This window comes from Lissotriton vulgaris, chromosome 12, assembly GCF_964263255.1.
Source record: "Lissotriton vulgaris chromosome 12, aLisVul1.2, whole genome shotgun sequence".
Lineage (NCBI taxonomy): Eukaryota > Metazoa > Chordata > Amphibia > Caudata > Salamandridae > Lissotriton > Lissotriton vulgaris.
The window spans coordinates 685,740,727-685,762,235 of record NC_141700.1 but is presented as its reverse complement, the minus strand read 5'-3'; the positions used below and the strand labels follow the sequence as shown (position 1 = coordinate 685,762,235).

The following is a 21,509-nucleotide window of genomic DNA, read 5'->3' as shown; positions in this document are numbered from 1 at the left end:
CACTCTGCACTCACTGTCACTCTGCACTCACTGTCACTCTGCACTCACTGTCACTCTGCACTCACTGTCACTCCGCACTCACTGTCACTCTGCACTCACTGTCACTCTGCACTCACTGTCACTCCGCACTCACTGTCACTCTGCACTCACTGTCACTCTGCACTCACTGTCACTCTGCACTCACTGTCACTCCGCACTCACTGTCATTCCGCACTCACTGTCACTCTGCACTCACTGTCACTCTGCACTCACTGTCACTCTGCACGCACTCTGCACTCACTGTCACTCTGCACGCACTCTGCACTTACTGTCAATCTGCACGCACTCTGCACTCACTGTTTCTGCACTCACTGTCACTCTGCACTCACTGTCACTCTGCACTCACTGTCACTCTCCACTCACTCTGCACTCACTGTCACTCTGCATTCACTCTGCACTCAGTCACTCTGCACTCACTCTGCACTCACTGTCACTCCGCACTCACTGTCACTCTGCACTCACTGTCACTCTGCACTCACTCTGCACTCACTGTCACTCTGCACGCACTCTGCACTCACTGTCACTCTGCACGCACTCTGCACTCACTGTCACTCTGCACGCACTCTGCACTCACTGTTTCTGCACTCACTGTCACTCTGCACTCACTGTCACTCTGCACTCACTGTCACTCTCCACTCACTCTCCACTCACTGTCACTCTGCATTCACTCTGCACTCACTATCACTCTGCACTCACTCTGCACTCACTGTCACTCTGCACTCACTGTCACTCTGCACTCACTGTCACTCAGCACTCACTGTCACTCTGCACTCACTGTCACTCTGCACTCACTGTCACTCTGCACTCACTCTGCACTCACTGTCACTCTGCACTCACTGTCACTCTGCACGCACTGTTACTCTGCACGCACTCTGCACTCACTGTCACTCTGCACGCACTCTGCACTCACTGTTTCTGCACGCACTCTGCACTCACTGTCACTCTGCACTCACTGTCACTCTGCACTCACATTTCTATTATGATATAATGTGATTTTAAGTGATATAGTGCCGGCTCATACTATCGATTCAGTATATTATAAAGCGATGAATACAACACTTTAGAATATTTCCGTTCCCCACGTGGCATGTCAAAAGCCTGGCATTTCTTGTCCACATCGATGCCGTGGCTGTCACAGCCTTCTGGGAAGCCGAACCTTTTGTTTCCCCGCCACAGAATGAGATCTGCATATTCAGTGGAATGCAGTCACATCACAGTTGCTGTTTTGGGGTGAGACGTGTTGCCAAACAGCTGCTGCTTTGTCTTGCTGTCCCAGAGGTCGCACGGGAGCGGGCCATTTTTCGGGTTGTGTTTTTTGGACACGCATGGGATACGCTGTGTAAAGGACGGATCTGAGGAGCGGCACGTACACACGCAAAAATAAACAACATGGAGTGTAGGGGGTTTGGGAGTAGAGTGGGGGGTCGGTGTAAGTGGTGCTGGGTAATTAACATTGAGGGGGGTGCTAATAATGCAGGCTTTGAAGGGGACAAACGCAAACCAACAATCGCAAAAGTAGAAACTCTTCAGCAACACAAACCTCCCCAATACCCTCCTCAGGAACTAGAACGCTACTTAACATTTTGATGACCTGATCATTCTTACAGAGTGCAAGTATACTTTTCTCTCACAATTACACTGTGATTACTATTCAACTGAATGATACTACTTTTATCAACCTCACAAGGGGGAATGGTTGAATCGGCTATGCTGAGATTTATACCAGTGGCCTACGTGCAACCCTATTATTTCGGAATCCAGTGTTTAATCCGGAAAATTATTTTACTGTGAAATTCTGCTACAAATATGATATCAATTCATGGCACTACCGATATGAACTGCAATTCAACAGATGTTCTCTATTTTAAATGCACACTGCCTTCTGAGGCGTGCTTTAGGGACTAAATAAATGGAAGAAGATTCATACATGCGATTTTGGCCTCATTACTGAAAATATTGGGGGATGCAAAAAGACTAGCAGCGCACACGGCTATATAGCATAGGTGGTTACCATTTCCGGATGTTTACATTTTAGAGATTGGTGTTGGCAACAATTAGAATTAACAATTGAAACCAATAATTAACAAGCAGAACATGTGCCCGTTTACAAATAATACAATGTTCACAACTTCGCTTAAAAAGTGATTCTGTATACCTTCAGTTCTCATTCCCAAAAGAGCATCTAAAACTAAAGGTAGCAAATTTACTATCAGCTGTCCAGTCACCAGTGTACACAACGACTTCATACGCTGGCCAATACACTTGGATGTCCGCTATCCCGAAGTCCCGTACCTGAAACTGCTCGATGGTCTTGAGCGGCTCTGTGCAATTGGTTAGGATGTCTTTAAGATCGTCTCCGTTAGCTACACCCAGGTCCTGCAGCCCGGAAGCCCGGAAAACATTCTACGCGTCCGAAGGGCTCCAGCACCCGTCCCGGTCAATTCGCTTCCGAGACGTGAACGAATCACGTAAATCTAAAGAACAACTTAATCTAATTACATTTTTTCCCCACTTCAGTGCCTGAATAAAGTAATTGAGAACTGAAAAGTGTTGCATTACCTTTGCAGACAGTTACATGTGGAGACTGCGTTATAACACCCAGTTCAGCAGTAGAATTCTCCTGCGACCAGGAAGTCAGGCAGGCCGGGGGCGGTACTGCGGGACACCTCTATGACGTCATTCCCGGGCCGCGCTCTGATTGGCTGCTGGCCCGGGACCTGACGTGCAACCAGGAAGAGGAGCCGGCAGCAGGAAGTGGCGTGAGCATTGCGGCCCCGGGGCTCCCGTGACCAGGAAGGAGCCCTGGATACTGTTTCCCTTAAAGTCCCGGTCCCGAGATGGGGGACCGGGTGAAGACCCGCGGGGCGAAGCGGGCGCACTGAGGAGGCGGGGCTCCCATGTGGCGAGAGAGCCCCGCCGAGCGCTACCACCGCCCGGCCACAGAGAAGCCTTCTGTCCAGCAGCGGGCCCCCGTGATGTGGGGAGAGCCTGCAGCTGCAGAGGAAGGGAAGGAGCCTGGAGACCCGGGGAGCGCCCGCCAGACACCGGTGAGTGGAGCCGGGAGGAGAGGGGCTGGTGTGTGTGGAGGGGTCTCTGTGTATGCGTGTAGGTGCGGCGGCGGCGACGGGGGGGTGTGCCTGTGTATGCGTGTGTATGTGCGCATGCGTGAATGCTGTGTATGCGTGTGGCTGTGATGTGCGCATGCGTGAATGTGGGTGCACGTGCAAGCAGCTGAATCCAGCCGGGGAGAAGCGCGTGACAGTTTCTTGTCCGTCATTCCCCCGTGTCAGCTCGCTATAGTTCTCCACCTGGACCGCATCCTTCGGATGCGTGTTCCCAGGCTCGACCTAAAAAGACAAAAATCCCATTAAAACCAGAGATATGCAATTTTAAAGGTTTTGAAGAAATCAAGTTCTATAATGCATAAAGCACCAACTTTGGTCATCTGGTCATGCTAGACCAGGTCCAAGTTACAAGTTCAGGCCGACCACAATGGAGCACAGGCTGGATACAGAAAAGTACTTTGCGGCCAGGACGTCTAGATGCAAAATCTTTGCATCGAGCTGCGTGAGCCGGCGTCAAGGAGTCGAAAATAAGGAGCTGCAACTGGGGGGATGAAGAACTGTCAAGAGTAACTTGCAATGTGCGGTCCCACGTTATCGTTGCAGAAGCCGTTGGGGCTTGCTGAGACTTGTGCTGTGATGTGTCGCTCAGGGGACGAGATGCATTGTGCTGGAACAGTGCTGAGCTGCGTCAGCATAGAAGAAGCTGTCAGGGCTTAAAAGGACTTGCAGGGAGCTGTGTTGTTGTCAAGGGCGAGCTGTGTCAGACTGCGAGGGAGTTATGGCAGGCCGCGATGGGATGCAGGAGTTAAGTCAATTTTGAAGAAGCCTGTATCTTGAAAAGGGGGCCAGATTGCTGGCTCTTGGAGTCAGCAGGCCTTGGGTAGCAAGGCAGTCCTTGGTCAGCAAGCTGGTCAGCAGAGAACACTTCACATTGGGCAGTCCTTCTTCCTGGCAGAGTCAACATGTCCAGAAATGATGTAAAGAGTTGGGTCTGAGGGTCCCCTACTTAGACCGGGTGCCCACTTTGAATTGCGAAAAGTTTCTGAAGTTACCCCCCTACAGAGGTGTCCAGAATTACCTACCACCCTGTCCTGGAACCAGCTTGTCTGCGGACACAAAAAGGTAGTGTTAAACCATTTGTCAGTGTGTTGAGGCAGAGTCTTTGTGATGTGCAAGTTTGGTAGTTGACAGCTCCTCCTCATCATCCTGACAGAGATAGACCATAGTAATAAACCGATTCCCCCTTTGTCTCACTGTCCTGGCATAATACAAAAACACAAACTGCCAGCGCTGTTCCAGGTTTTGCAGTGTCCATGTTTTGAATGTTTTATTTTATTTTTCACCTTGTGAGTTGAACTGTTTAATAAATCTGCTTCATTAGTACTTTGGGAGGAAACGTGTTCCGTTTTCTTCTTTTAAGCATGTGAACTCGACCTGCCAAAATAACCCTTTTTTAAAAAAGGGTTAGTCGTGAGCTACAATCCTCTTTGACTGAATTGTGCCAAACTTTTTGGATCAAATTAACCACATCTTATGGTGAGCATGCTTGGTGTGTGCTCGGTCCATAAAAAAACAAAGTAAACTTGAGGGAATTGCTGGGAGCCAATTGATTAACCAGTCCGAAGAAATGAGCCTGCAGACTTTTGAACAAAACCTAATGAAGACACAGGAGATACATTGAAGTTCTTCAATTTCAATTCTTTAATAGCTATTTAGGTGAATACATTTTCGGTATGTGTAACTGATATACTCCATCAACAATTCCATTGCAAATTCATATAAAGCGATAAGCATCTCACTCCAGAAATAACTGGCTGAGAAAGAAATGAAGTAAATCCAGCAACAGCACTTTTTTGGCGCCCACATTTTTTTGCTGTAAGAGAGCCCATTCAACTGCTGCAATGCCCTCCCAGTTGGGAATTGATGTATATTAGGTGTTGCCATCATTGGTGCAGACTGGCCATGTAGCACTGTTGCTGGATGGTATTTACATAAATCAATTGTGAAATGCGGTAGTGTCTTGAATGTATGATTTCCACTCTTGTACAATGGGTTGCAAAAATGTGTGACTGTTCCAGGGTACACAGCATACACTGATGCTACGGGGGTGCTTTAAACACTATGGCGCATATTTGCATGTTCTGACGCATCTCTGCAAATCAGCAGGGATGTGCCATAACAGATGCATCATGCAATCCTCTCCTTCCGCCATCACAGATGTGCCGCATTTATAATGCGGCGCACCATGGTGCAAGGATGGGAAGATGTGTGACGCATCTTGTGGCGTATGCGCGGCGCATTGCTGGAGTCACGTCTCAAGCGATACGCAACTCCTGCAATGCACAGGGGCCACCCATACTCAAAGTGGTGCGTCACTCCTTACGCCTGCTTCAGGCAGGCGTAAGGATTTGACGCAGCAGCGTCGTAAAACTGACTCAGTGAAATCTTGTAGATTTCACTGCGTCAGTTTTATAGGGGTTTCCTGCGAGGGAACGCCCACCCTGCGACAGAACGCCCACATGAAACCTGACGCAGGTTTCATGTGGCGCAGGGCTTTACAACATGACGCATCTGCCTAGATGCGTCACGTTGTAAATAAGTCGCAGGGTGGCGCATTGTTTAAGCTGCCGCTGCATCTCAAAAGTGACGCAACAGCAGCGAAAAAGTGTCGCAAGGGGCTTGTAAAATTGGCCCCATAGTACTTTTCAGTGGCACACTTCCACTCAAATGCTTACGCTGACATGCCGCCCTGACTATACTAGCCATTTCCTGTCACAAGTTACAGATTAGAGTTATAAACTGTACTTTGACATTATCCTGCCACTAGTTGCCTAGCCAGCGCTTGACCTTAATGAGGTGAAAAAACTACTCCCAAAGCAGGATAATGGCTTAGGCCATGAGACAGGATGGGTTGTGCGGGGCATTTCATCACTATCATCTCAGAAAGGACAGCTGGGAAGGTTGGAGGACATTTATTAACTTGAAAGGGCAGAGGTGAGGCCTGTTCATTCATAGATTAGTATAGGAGACCCGGGAGGGGGTAAGCCTTGGTTCCCCGGACGCATTCTGGCTCCAAACCCAGTAGATGGGAAGCTGCCCTCAGAACCATTTTGGAGTGGACATAAGGGAGGGAGGGATTGCTCATGTCCTTTGCCAAACCTCTGAGCAGACGCAGGGGCTCTGCACAAGGAGAAAGGGTTCCTCAATCTAGAATTTTAAGAGTAAGCATCACTGTGAAATCTTTTGCAGTTGGGCAAACTGGAACTGTTGGAACAGAGGATACAGTTATCTCTATGAAGTTTTATACCATTGGTTAGGTAGAGATCAGAAATGAACATTACCCTGCTTGGCAAAACCTGAGAGGAACACGGAAGGACTGAATCTGCTTCCTCTTGTAGCCATCACAAGGAATTGGACTCAATGGTTAATTAAATGACCTCCTGTGTGGCTACAGGGAAACAACAAGCTGCAAGAGCCCTTTTCCTGAAGGACCTGGACTGGGCCCTGCTGGTGACCTCTGCTAGATTGGGTTCTGGCCCCTAAGTCATGTGCCTGAGGTCCAGGAAGTCTTAGAAATGCCCCAGAGAAGCTGCTTGAGAAAGCCTGAAAAGTTGAGACTTCAATTTGGAGAATTCCATGACCTCCAGAGCTTTAGTTGGATCTTGTGGCAAAGTTGTCCAATTTCCATACAACTTTGTCACATACAACGCCAGGCTTGCCCTGCTGGAGTACTAAGAAGTTCAGAAAAAAGACTAGGTCAGAAGGTAAAATCATTGACTGGGATTAACCCGCTTTGTTTATCTGACCTGCACTCTAGTATGGTCAGCCTGAAATCACACCTGGATCCTGGTCTATTGCTTCTTTGCACTATTTCTGGTGCTTGGTGCGCTTTGGCACCGGTTTCAGTTAAATATTTAAAAATACATATCTCTGGTTTCCCTTATTGGAATTTTGTCATTTGAGATGTAAGATGAGCTCAGAGTAATTTAGCGACTATTCAAGCTCCATTTGACAAGTTAATTTTATTTTAACTTGAGGGGGTGAATACCCGCCCAAGAAATAATCCACTTTCTTACATTATTATCACTGTGATTGTAGATATGATTTCTGCCATGTGTAACTAGTACAACACAAAGTCAACTTGCTAAATAATATTATTATTTTTATTTATTTATTTATGTAGTAATTGGTGTCATTGTAAGCAGCCTCTTGCATTCTAAGTAACAAGTGTTACAATTAACCAGTTCAGTGTGTGCGTTAATTACTGCGGGATCTTATCATACTTTTGTGCTGCACAGCACAGTTGATCCATGGACTAGCGTGAGTTAGAGATGACTCGGCTGCACAGACGTCTGAGAGCCCTGATCATGAATAATGCAAGGCCAGGTCTTATTCTGACATAGTACATCAGAGGAACAATGGATATTTTTTTTTGCATACTGATTACAGACTGTACACTTCTGAGTGACTAAGAAGCATTTCTTCTTGCTAGTCTTTTTTCCTAATGAGTCCTTCAGTAGCATCTTTGTTGTGGCCACAGAGTCAGACAAACAGATGACAAATTGCGGTAAACAATCTGGACACTTTCAGAATGTGTTCCCTTCTGGCTAATTTAAGAGTCTGCCTAATTGCACCTTCGTCCTAATATAAATTATAGATTCCTGTGTGACAGAATGCTTGCAATCATAACAACAAGTTGAACTAAGATTTGTTTACCACAAAGAGAACACCCAGATGGAAAAGTTATGTTTATGGTCTAGATCAATCCCATTTCTGCCAAATCATTAGTTTAGGAAAGTGGTTTATTAGTAACCCACTTTCACCTTCAGGTAGTAATAATACCACTTTCACTAATAGATCCAGTCAAGTCTCAGTAAATTAATCCTTGCTCAACCCTTGACAGCTTAGCAAACGAGCAGTCAGACTTAACCTAGGAGCCAAGTATGCATAAAGAATTTAATACCAACAAAACAGTGAATAAATAAAAGACAGAACACAAGTTAAATACAACACCAATTTATAAAAAAAGATACTTTTTTCTTCAAAACAATACCAAAGTGACACAAATCCAAGGTAGGGAACCAGCGATATGAATTTTCTAAAGAAAAAATCATAAATTGTGCATTCTAACAACAAAAAGCTCAAAGCATCACTCATGGCTATCTGGTTGTGCAGGACCGGGACAAAGTAAAAATTTTATGTAGAACGCGATGGAACGTGGGTCAGATAGGTTGTGAGGTAGGTCCTGGTTAAATGTTTACCTTCGGACGTAGGGCCTGATTTATAACTTGCCTGTATAACCACCATCACGACAGTGGTCCTAAGTACTCCATCAAACTGAAAACAGTACACCCGCCATATTTAGATGTTGCAGCTATATTACTGTTGTCTCAGCTGGCTAACAGCACTCAAGCGCCATCAGCCTGGCAGGACTGCGCTGAGCCACTTTAGATGTTCCCGTTGTGAGGTTGGTGTCCTGGCTGCGGATTGCTGATGGGAAGAAGCCATGGTGGTGAGGAGATGGTTAAGTACGACTTATTTTACACATATATGTTGTGAATCTGTCAATATGTATATGTAGGTAAAGTGTACTGCATATATTTTTATAGCATTGCATAGCAACAACATACCCCATGTTGAATGTACACCTACACTCACCACAAAAGGTTACCTCAGATACCGTAGATAACGGGGTGGCTGAGCATTGTGGTCAAGTGACAGCAGCACAGGATGGACCTGGAGAATGGCATTCAAGATGGAATCTGTGGTGGAACCCAAAAAAAGGTGGCTTTTCACCTCTTTTTCCTCCCATTCACCAACTCGAGTTTGGAGGTTTCTCCACCACAGCTGCCTCGACAGAAAGGCACATCATATTCTAGATAGTCAGAATCTGTGCTGGAGTATCTCTACTAGACATTTCCCGCTATACTGCTGTCAACGCTGTTGAGAATTCCTGGCAGAGTCAGTTGGCCGTGGCAGTATTTCATCAATGGAATAGTCAATATCTAAATAGGGCGGGTAGACAAGCAGGCAGACGGGAACGTATCAAAAAATCAACTTCGGGACCTGATTAACCAAGATATAAATCAGGCCCTTAGTCTTGTTTCAGAGCTTTGCACTCGTTGATGAGTCCTCATGTTTTGATTAAACAATAGCAGCTTGCTGCATTGAGGTCCCTGTCTGAACCTCTGGAAGTCTGTGTCCTCTGCATTGATGGAAAGGAGCTCTGGAGCTTTCAGTGGGACAAACCAGTCCGACCAGTCTGATTCATGAGTGTACAATGGCAGCTTGGCTCTCAACGTAGAGCCAGTCCCCTCCATGAGATTTTTTGCAAAACTTTGCAAGAAGATTCCAAACTTCGAGATCTTGTTGGTTCTGAGTTCCTTTGAGGAAAATAAGGGTTCAGAAGCACCAGCCAACAGCTCGCAAACTCTGGATTGCCTCTTGAGGGCTAGGACTTAATTTCCTGCAATGCATGCACAGTCCAGGAAAAATCCATTTGCAACTGGCCAGCCCAAGTGATTCTCTCTTTGGGTTAGCAGGTGATGTCTTCCAGCTCTGTTTTATCTGTTGCTGATCAGGGAGTCCACTCCTTTTCCTGTGAGTCAGACACAGCCCTTTCTTTGTGTAGCCTTGTGAGTGCAGCAGGTGCAGCCCTGTGTTCAAACCTTCTAAGGTGTAGTCCAAGGGTCCAGCAGGGCAGTACTTTTTCTTTTGCTCCAGGCAGTGATCTGAGGAGCTCCTGTAGCTCTCCCATGTTTATCCTCTGCTCTGGACTTCAGCAGGAGGGCACCCTTACCAATAGGGGTAAATCTGCCTCCCTCTGCTATGACCACTTCCTACTACATGTGGCATATTTCTGCACTGTTCCCCAAAAATCAAAATGGAGAAATTCTCTCCTCGGTATGTGTGTCTCTGTAACCCAACCCAAAGGTGTGGCTAACAACTGACTGTATTCCAGAAAGTTGAGGCTAGTCTGCGTCCTATGTAATCTATTCTCTTGCCTATGAAGTCCAGCCCTATCTCATCAGCCCCTTCCTCTCCCTGGCATCTCCAGGAAACAAATCTCCTCCAACCAAATGGCTGTAAGAATACAGCCCCAGGTCTCTTCACACCTACTCAGGGAGCAGCATGGCTCAGGCTGTCAAAGACTGGCCAGTCAGGAGAGGCTGCTACAGGGCTGGTTTAGGTAACGTCAGGACACTAGGTTCTAAGCCTACGTTCCTGTAATAGGTATATTAAACCCAACTTTGGCAAGTTGTTGGATTTAATGTGACAATTACAATTGGGAAAAATAGACTTTGGCAGTTTTTCCTTACTAGGGCATATAAAACATATTTTAAATTGTCCCTGTTTTTTAAAACATTGAACCCTACTCTTAGGACACCTAGGGCAGATCTTAGGGGTGAAGTATAAATCATAAAAAGGTAGTTTTTGACTTTTAAATCCAAAGTCGAATTTGGACACCGTTTTATTTTACAAACCAACCTGCAAGCCAGGCTGGATTTAAAATGAGAACAGAAACCACAGCACTTCACACTTAAGCACATTAAGTCCACTAGGGTCTCTGAACCTACATAGCCTAATATATACTAGGGACTTACACGTAGGTTGTATTTGCCATTTAGAATTTTACCACTCAACATACATCTTTAGAGGACAGAGCACTGCTCCTGAGCCTGGTTAGCGGAGCCCAGGGCACTTTCAGAGTCAGTAACCACCAGCATCAGTCAACCAAATTGGGGCGAACAAGGCTAAATGGATGACTTTCCCACTGTTAGCATTCAAATGTTTTAGATGTTTATCCATCTGAATATAAATTCATCAATTTACTTTATAATTTTGTTCAGCCCAGTGCAGGCATTGCACACATTTAGTTTCTTTTATATAAAATCTTCATTGATCAGACTCATCAGACACCTTTATATTTTTGTACTGCCTAAACACTTTTTTAGTATGCTTTGGGGGGGTTCTTGAGAGCAGAACTTTTTCCAGGATCTGTTTACAAAGCAGAGCAGGTGAGACTTCAATACTTTCCTGAACCTCAGCTGCTTGGAATTGTGGCATAGAGTCAAACTGAGGAGCTTTGGAAGTGCAGGGGCCTACCCACAAAACATTTTCACCTTATACAGCTGTTTGCCAGCATGCTTTAGGGTTGGTATGACAATATCATCTGCATAATCATTGACATAAATATTGGGGCAGTAATGGCTGTTGATCTTTCAAAGTAGTGAAGCATAATACTTGCCATAATTTAACTTTCTAAATTTGCCCTCTCATAAAATTACCTCCAGTATGCCAATGCCAGCATTTTGTCATGGGTACCCCCTTTTGCCTAGAAATAAATTCAATATGCCATTGCAAAAATGGTGATAATGATTCTACCCCTGTATCATGGATGATCCAGATAACAAAAGTTACACCCGGTATGTCTTATGTCAGAGCCAGCATGTTATCATGATTTGCTTCCCTTAACCGTAACCCTCACCCACAAGATGACATGGTTGCCCTCATGAGCCCAACAATTAACTCAAGTATATGAGCACCGATATTTTACCATGGTTTCTCTTTTTTATGCCAAGAATTCCTTCCAATGTTCCAGTAACAGCATGTTATTGTGGGTGCCCAAAAAAGCCAAGAATTAGCTCTAGTATGCCACAACAATCATTAGACTCAGAAGGATAAAACACACTATAACTCATATTATCTCACTCATACTTACTCCCTCTCTCCTTCATTCACTCCTACTCATTCTTTTTAACTCACTCACTCTCTCATTTACTCATTTATGCTCAATCCCACTCATACAAGTATACTCAAACTCACTGATTCTCACTCAAACACACACATTTATCCTTTCACACTCACTGACTTTCCCTCATAACTGTTTATGTACAGGGGTATATGCTTTGAAATCCTGATGTACAGGCACTCTGGTTTAACAAAAATAGGATTCAGTAGATCCTTGAGGCCATTTGTGCAACTGCGCATGATGCATAATCGATAACTACACTCCTGACACACTGCCAATTATCATCTCTACCACACACCCATTCTATCTCAATTCCTTTCACTAACTTTCTCTTATTCATATTCACCTTGACACTCACATTTACTTCCAGTCTTCCAGTCTCATTAACAATCTCAAACACAGAGAAACAGCACTGTTTTATTTTTACTATTTTGTCAGACCTTGCATCCTTTGCTGGAACCGCAGAGGCTCCATAGCAGGAACAGGACAAGAATCTAGCATTAGACTAGCAAGGCAATGTAAGAAATTGGGTTGTTGGTTGACTGCCTTACTACTAATCCTGGTCAAGTAGCAACCACAATCCTAATCAGGTTAAGGCACAAGCAAACCTCAAATTAACCTGTGATCAACTCCCTGGTTGCTTGACACAGAGTAGTCAGGGATGTATGACGTTACAACGCATGCTTTTACCATGCATGCCTTTACAACACGGTTTTTACAACGCATGCCTTTACAACGCATAGTGCTTTGGGGCGCTGGATAGTGAATAGTTTAATTTACTATTCCAACTCAAGTCCCCGTGGATAGTAGGGAAGGTGTTGGATAGTAAATTTAACTTTTTCCCTATCCTAGAGCGCCCCCAGCGCAATGCGTTGTAATGGTTTGCGCTGTAAAAGTTGCGTCGTAAAGGCACTGCGTGGTAAAAGTTGAGTTGTAAAGGATGTTTCCCGTAGTCAGGCTTAACTTAGGTGCGATGTGTAAAGTATTTTTGCAACACTTCAAACAGTAACACATAACAGGATTAGAATAATAGAGCTTAATTTAATAAATAAAACAAGACCAAAATGACAAACACCCAATTGATAGAACCATATATATTGAATTTTAGAGTTTTTGGGGAAAATAGCACTCAAAGTCGTAAAGCAGCAACTGAAGATATCTGGTCGCACTGGACCAGGACAAAATCACAAGCTCAGGCCAACCACACTGGAGCGCAGAAGGGCTATAGGTGCCCATTTAGACCTCTGAACAAAAGTACCTTCAATCCTGGATTGCTGAGTGTTGCGTGTATCTGCTTCGAAGATGGGTCATGCAGCCAAGACAATGCGTCAGTTCCAAGATGTGGTGAGGTGTGGTTCAAGGTCCTGTTGCATCGACATATAGGATCCCGTAGATTTGACTTGTAATGTGAAATCCATTGTCGGACATGTGGCGCACAGTCGGAATGATACACTGGTTCAAAAGAGGAGGCTGCGATGCAGAGTCCGCCGTCGTTGTTGAAGTTGCTGTCGAATAGGGCTGTGAGGGCATGCACCAAGGATGCATCACGCAGGACGCGTCAGCAGTGACGCAAGTCTTCGCAATGGGTCCAATCCACGCAGCAGAGGAGATGAGTCATTTCTGCTCAGGACTGTGTCGCGCAGCAGAAAAAAAAGTATCTGTTCTGCTTGATCCACAGAGGTTGGCTGAGCACCTTAGACCAATTCCAAGGTCCAAGACTGGGGAAGCACCACTGTCAGATAGCAGAGTCCGAGTGCAGATGCAAGATTGTTGGAAGCCTGTTATGTCTCTGGGTCTTCAGCTGATGAGTCCAGTCAACTTGCCTTTGCAGTCACTCTGGGTTCTAGGATCAAGAGATGCTGGTCCATTGACTTCACCCAGGCAAGAGTGCAGCAGACAGCAGGTCAGCACAGCTTAGCAGGAATCCAGCAAAGTGCAATCTAGCACAGTGGCAGTCCTTCAGCAGCACAGTAATCCTTCTTCCTGGCAAAGTATCTCAAAAATAGAGGAGGAAGGCAAAAAGGTGGGGAGAAGACCATCCTAAGACTGGCAGATTTGTCAGGTATGACAAGAGGGGACCCAGACATAGCAGCAAGGCCAGAATTAAAAAGGGGATGACCAGGACTGGAAGAACAGCTCTATTAGAAGCTGGGAAAGTGCTTGGGATCTTGCCCCTGCTAATCTGCTCATTCTGTATTGGCTGCACAGATGCAATGATGTTCTGGGTAGGAAAAAAGTAAAAAATGTTTCAGTACACCCCAACAGCCCTGAAACACTGTTAAAACATATCTACTTTGGATTAATACCACATGGAAATACTGTGGAAAGTTACCACCAAAAATGCTGGTAATAACTAAAAGGAGATAAGTATTTAAAAAATGAGGTGAGCTCAAGGTACATTCTTCCCCAGTTATATGTGAAAAAAACCTCAGGACTCAGGTACGAATGCTCTCAAATTTTGCGACCCTTCACTAACTCCTATTTGTCTGTAGGGATTGCAATTTCAAGACTTTCAGAGTTTACTTCATCCGTAACTGCTGGTTTTGAAAAAGTCTGTGCCCCTAGAGTTCTTGCCGGGTAGATTTCAGTAGGACCAGTGCTTAATTTTAGCCTGTGGTGTCCGGTGCTCCGTACTGGCACATAATTGGTTTCCAGTGCTGGGCAACAGCATTTAATTGTCAACACGGCACTTAGGACAGTCTGCTACATGGTGGCACTGCTCATCTAATTTAGAGCTAAGCAGAACAACAGTTGTTAATGAATACAATATATGTTAAAAATGACTAACACCTGCCTCCCCAGCCATTCCTTTAGCTTTGGGGACCTGGAATAATATGGTGTAAGCTGCAGTCTCCTCCTGGTCAGGGCCCTGACACTTATTATTTTACAAATTAAGCACTGGGTAGGACAAACCTGCCACTATGTACTGAAGGGAAGAAACCTTTGAAATACAGGGACATGAGGACTTTGGTGCAGAAAGTGCTAAAATCCTCATGTTTGACCCATTCTACAGAGCAGCCGATAAATGTCTTATCCCTGGGTTATCGGTATTTAACATGCCGATAAATAATAAATACCACTCCTAGTCATTCGTAATTGAGGACTAAGGGCCCGATGTAAGTAATAGTGAAATACCGAATTCTTAATACCGAATTTTACCGATTCGGTATTAAGAAATCGGTATTTCAGATGTAGGTAAGAATTCAGTAAAAAATACAGAATCCTTAATATTCATTATTACTGAATCGGTAAATGAGATTTGGTAATAACTGATAGCTACCCATTCATTCCTATGGGCCTGGAGGCCCATAGGAATGAATGTGAAGACTTTCGGTATTACCGATTCGGTAATACCTAGAAGTATTTCAAGGGTGCCAGGGTGTTCAAAGGACACCCTTTTGCATCCCTGAAATGTGTATGTGTGCACAGGTGGCAAACATGCATGCCCTAAGGCATGGATGTGTGCCACATTGCACTTCGAAAAAAGCAAGAGAGTGCTTTTTAAAAAGGAATTCGGTAATTACCACCAACTTGAAGTTGGTGGTTATTACCGATTCCTTAAGGCCCAAAAGCACTCTTTTATGTGCTTTCTACATTGCATTTAAGGAATCTGTATTACTGATTCCTTAAATGCAAGGCCAATAAGGAATCAGTATTAAGGAATCAGTATTTACCGATTCCTTCCCTATATCAGGAATGGCTAAATACCGGTCGGTAACGGTGAAATGTACCAAATTTCACCGTTACCGACCGGTATTTGCCCACCTACATCGGGCCCTAAGTCTGGAAGCAATTCCAAGAGGTAACATTTTTATCACTGCCCTGTATTTCTTCTAGATTTTGTTGCACAGATAAGTACATTTCTCCCACAAATTTCATTTGGATGACAACTGGTGGACTTTCGATTTTTAAAATATTCTTTTTTTCCGTGTGTGTCATGATGCACAAAACAAGCTTATATCGCCTAAAACACTTTGTTAGAAAACAATTTGTGTTGGGAGGGGGATATTACACAGCACCTTTGCACTCAGTATTATGGTCATTCCTTTCTTCCATCTGAACGCGTATATGTATATGTAGCATATATGTATATGTAGCGTATATGTAGCAGTATATGTACTTTGAATTACAGGTAGTACATTTTTTGTAATACGCGCAAATATTCTTGAGGGAGAAATATCTATAACATTGATCATGACATGTCATTTGAGTAAGATATATTTATTACAGTAGTTAGGACATATGGTTACAACAAGTCATTCTTTATTATAGAGATTACGTTATATTTTTTCATGCCTCCTTATTTTGAACTGTTTCTTCTGTGGTCTCCTTTCCATATTAATTCCACTTTACTTGCATGTTTCAGGTGTTTTGTTCTCCAATTTCATACTAACACATTTTACCTAGAGTCATTGATTTTCCTTGTCACTATCCTCGCGCATCCTGTCCAGACTCGCTGCCTCACGTCATTCCTTTTTCTCCTATTACTATTTTTTTCCCTCAACTTCTTCTTCGCTCCCCATTTTGCTATCACAATATGTTCATCAGCTTGATGATTGGTACTTATTTTTCTAATTGGATCTAGCCTGCAGCACTGCCTAATGACTTTCAGAAGACCTGATGACATAGCAGTTTAAATAAAATTCTGTTTTGAACTTAACTTATTTTATTCTCAATTTACAGTGCATTGGGATTTTGTGAAAATCAAAATCAATTAGCTCTCCACCAAATTACCTTAGACATTTTATAACATGAAAACAGCTCTCTTTGTCTGAGGCAGTGCAATACTTTGAATTACATTTCATCTATTCAATTTAGTGTACTGAGAAACTGGAACAACTGGTAAATCATATTCTAAAAGTGTGTGAGCTCGCTTCAAATGGCATGCCTTAGTGTCACATCTATTAAATGCTGCAACTGGTTATATCAATATTTGACGTGTCTGCTATTGGCATACTGGATTTCGGAGCATATGTTGTGAGTGCCTTTGTGTCTAAGTTGCATTTTGGAACTCTGCAGACTTTTTTTCCCGAGATAGGTTCTGACCTTAATTTTGCAAATTTAATTCTCCAAGATGCAGTACTACAGACTCTTGATTGTACTCTTAGATTTAAAAAAAAAAGCTGTTTCCTAACATGTAGAGAATTGGGTGAGTTTATCGCTCACTATACTTGCTATTCCGGTATGCTGGTCCTGTGTGGCGGAGGGCTTTGTGTGCGTGGGTGAGAATCTTGAAGGTGATTCTTGCCTCAATGGGGAGCCAGTTGAGTGTGGGCAGGTGAATCATTGAATCACGGAGCCCTTTAAAATGCACAGAGAGCCTAGCTATCACATCCTCCAGTGCATGTCCCTCCCAGCTTACACAAAAGCAGCTATTCACAATTCTGTCTGGGAGATTCCTCTACAACTCAAGCTTTCTATCAGGCAGGCCTGGGCATTCCAAAATGGAACCCAAGGTCCTCCATGTAATGTACCAGTGCAGGCACACTTGCACTCAGTATACATCCAAAGCACTCTTACTTCACAGCACTGTTATCCTCGTGTATTATGCCACCACAAGCATAATTACATGCAGTAAATCCATTCAGTCTGCATATGCTGTTCAGTACTGCAGCCTTTCTGGATTGTACTAGAGTGTATTATTTTAAAAACACACACTGCCAGCATACACACATTTACCATGTGCACACTGTACCACACTACACCGAATCTGTAGTGTTCTTCTTGTGAGCACACATGCACTCAGCACATATTTGCATCACGCATCCACTTCCACATCTACCTGCTGTAGGCTAGGGGTGAGTTAAGCCCTGCAGCTGCACTTTTAGAAATGGGAGTAAGCTTTTAGGAGTCACTCCAGTGACACAGAGTAAAAAGATCCTGTTCACTACTGCTAATCATTATACATTATGCTTCCACCACTGCGCCTGTGCTGCTTAACTCCTGGTGAAGGGGCTAGCCTTTCACCACTATGAGGGCACTGCTTTGAGTGGTCCAACAAGACCTTAATCCTTGAGACAGGAGTATGGCATGGTGCACACACAAGATCTGTGTTAGCCTATGTCAAACATCAGCATTAAGGATCGAGACAACAGTACAGTTGGGCACTCTCTGGGCAGGGATATATGTCTCTTAACATGCAGAGGACATTTCTATCCCAACGCTGGACATGACACAAGTCAATGCCGTCACTGCATCCTCCTTCTGAAAATGCTGAGGAAGATCTACAAATGCCCCCATGCAACAGGAGAAAATCTATTTCTCATGCATAGTCACCAGCAAATTGGACTACAGGAACACCCTCTGAGCAGGGTTCACCAAGAAACCCAGTTGAAGACTACCAATATTACAGAACTCAGCAGCAGCCTCCCACACAGAACTTTCATCACACCACAGTTCATGAAACTCCACTGACTCCTGATGCACAAACGTGTACATTTGAAACTCCTAGTCCTTACACACATATTCAATACAAAACACAACATAGACTCCCCCGACCTGACCAGTTGCATCTCTTTCCGTCAACTTCCCAGTCACCTCTGCTTCACGAGAATCCAACTTGCACACATCTTACGCATGAACAGAACCTCTTAAAGCATGGAATGGCCAGGCACTCCATATCAGTGAAAGTTGAAGACCTGGCTTTTCAATTAAGGAGATTAGGCAGAGCTAGGCACACAAACCTGCCCCGTGCCGGGATACCCTTGTAAATGATAGTGCGCTTAACAAATTACACATAATATTTGCAGAGACTAGGATAAGGTAGTCAGCAGATCAGCGGAGTGAACAGGACACAGAACCCCACCTCGCGGCTAAAGGTTTTACGAGCAGGCTGCGGGAGGTCTGACTTGGGCGAGAACAGAAGAATTTCTTCTGTCCATATAACGAGATACGCGATCTAGCCGCCATTGAAGACGAAGTGCAGTATATTTTTATACGCACACTGGAAACTAATTTGGAGGTACTTTCTGAAGGTAGCTGACTCTAGCAGTACCGTTGAAAATATTCATTCGCTGATTTACAAGATATTGTGTATAGTGGGATACTATTATTTTAATCCTGAAGAAGGTTTTTGGCTTTGAACATTTATATGCCATAACCAAAACGCGTCGATGCAATTTTTGGGTGGAGAAACACTAAGCCATTGAGAAAAGAAACTCCTGTAATTGTGAAATTGAATGTATAATCTGGAGTAGTAACCATCAATCAATTCAAACTAGTGATTTCTTCCCCCCTTTTTTAATTGGAATCATTTTCCTAGTGTGTTGTCCCATTTTCCGTATAATGAACTTTTGATGTGGCACAATGTCCTGTTTTTAATTTTGTTTTTAAATTTACCAAAATAATATGTACATTTTTTGTATGACTGTTTCATGTTCATCATTAGCTGCTCCTAGTTTATGAATGTGTATGTACTTTTTGTATGCTTAGTGTAAAACTGTGGTTTATTTATAAGTTCACCCAAAGGGGAAACTTTATTGATAGTTTGTCTTCTGGTACCCTACCCCTTTGGGTTTGTTTGTGTCCCTCTCTTTTGTTAGAGTCAGCAGATCAGCACAGACTCTGAGAAGGCACGTGCTGTACTAACCACTATCCCTGCTCTATACAAAGAGGAGAGTGAAGTACTTGAATTAGACTAGGTATGCAGTCTTCGGCACTGCCAGATCTAGAGGCGTATTAGCTGCTGGTGGACCTACATAGGAAGAATTGCACAATGCACAATTTGAGTGCCCTGTGTGTGTGGGACTTCGGAAGACAGTATGTTGTCTGGAAGGATGGCTTACTATATACTGAGATGGCGAATTCTGAGGCGGCTACAAGTACGAGGCAAGTGGTTCTACTGAAACACAGAAACTTCCTGTTGTCACTGATCCACGAAGTGCCCTTAGCAGGACAATTGAGTATAGTGATACTATAAGGAAATGCCTCTTTTGTATGTTCATCCCCAAGTGTTGTGACTGATGCTACTGTTTTTTACGACTTTAAGAGTGCACTGAGGCCTGTTTACCAGACCTCAGTGCCAGTGCCAGAGCCTACAGTGTATTTCAAATTGGCTTTACCCAATCGGATTTGGCTGGCTTCCCTGTAAGTCCACAGTAAATGGTACCCTGTTACTCAGGGCATGTAAGTTAGAGGGGTACCTCAGGGCTTGCAGTTTAGTATGAGCTTAGAGAGGTTTTCTGCCATATCTGTTTGCTACTAGGTTTGTGGTTTAAACAAATCAGAAGCCATAAAGGTGGTCAAGGTCAATAAAGGGTGAAAATACGAAATCGCTGAAATGGTCTCATTACAAGGCCTAGATTTTACTTTAGAGCTGAAAGCTGGAACCATGAAATTGCACATAGACTTTCTAACAAGTTGTTTATTCCAACTATTGAACTTCTCACATTGTGGAGTAAGGATCATGAAATTCTGATCTGGAATGGAAATGTCCCTTGCATGGTATACAGTTGTGTCTCCTGCCCTGAGCATTGATCACTGACAGAATATCGAGGATCAAAATATCGACCTGCCAAAATATTGTGGAAGAAATATAAAATGCCAGAATATTGACTGCCTATCTACAAACAGGTAAGTACAAAAATATCGACTCCAAAATATCGTTGCAAAAAATTAAAGACAGTCAACATATCAAAATGTTTAAATGTCTTAAAACCAATTTAAAATTAATATAATAATAAATATAATTAATTTAAACATACTTAAAATACTTAAATAAACTTAAAATTACTAAATAATTAATGTACCTTAAAAAATATATATTTTAATACATATATATATATATATATATATATATATATATATATATATATATATATATATATATATATATATATATATATATATATATATATATATATATATATATATATATATATATATATATATATATATATATATATACCCACACAGTTACAGGAACCCACAGTGAAGACGACCACTGGACGTAAGATTATTCACTTGTTTAATGGAAAGCTTGCTGGCAGCATAACTGTTCAGAGAGTCACTTCAGTCAGGTAAAGCGCCAAACGCGTTTCGAAAGCCCTCTGCTCTCTTCCTCAATGGCGTGAGTTAGCTTGAATAGCGGCGCTCAATGTTTTTCATCTGCCTTCAGGGGCGTGGCTGTAGCACAGCCTGCTGGATGATGTAGTCCCGAGTGGGCGCGCCTGATATTCAAAAATTAAAACTTATATTTCCCAAGTGGGTCGAAGTCTCCAAACTGTCAGGCAGCTGCCCTGCTTTGTAGTTTCCATTATGAAAGGAGCGAGCGTCACCCTGTAAAGACGCCAGCTCACACGTCCATCCATCGGGTGAGACGCCCACCGGCGCCTGCCATGGACCCGCTTTTGAGCAGTAGGCTGTCTTCGCGACCGGGAACAGCCGCTTACAAATCCACACAGTTACAGGAACCCACAGTGAAGACGACCACTGGACGTAAGATTATTCACTTGTTTAATGGAAAGCTTGCTGGCAGCATAACTGTTCAAAGAGTCACTTCAGTCAGGTAAAGCGCCAAACGCGTTTCGAAAGCCCTCTGCTCTCTTCCTCAATGGCGTGAGTTAGCTTGAATAGCGGCGCTCAATGTTTTTCATCTGCCTTCAGGGGCGTGGCTGTAGCTCAGCCTGCTGGATGATGTAGTCCCGAGTGGGCGC

The 21,509-nt window shown here is 43.8% G+C and overlaps 1 protein-coding gene across 1 annotated transcript in view; it reads left to right on the top strand.

Annotated features, from left to right (window-relative positions):
* Nucleotides 1–21,509, top strand: part of CDH13 (cadherin 13) — a 2,285,705-nt gene that overhangs the window by 1,806,104 nt on the left and 458,092 nt on the right. The window lies entirely within an intron of this gene.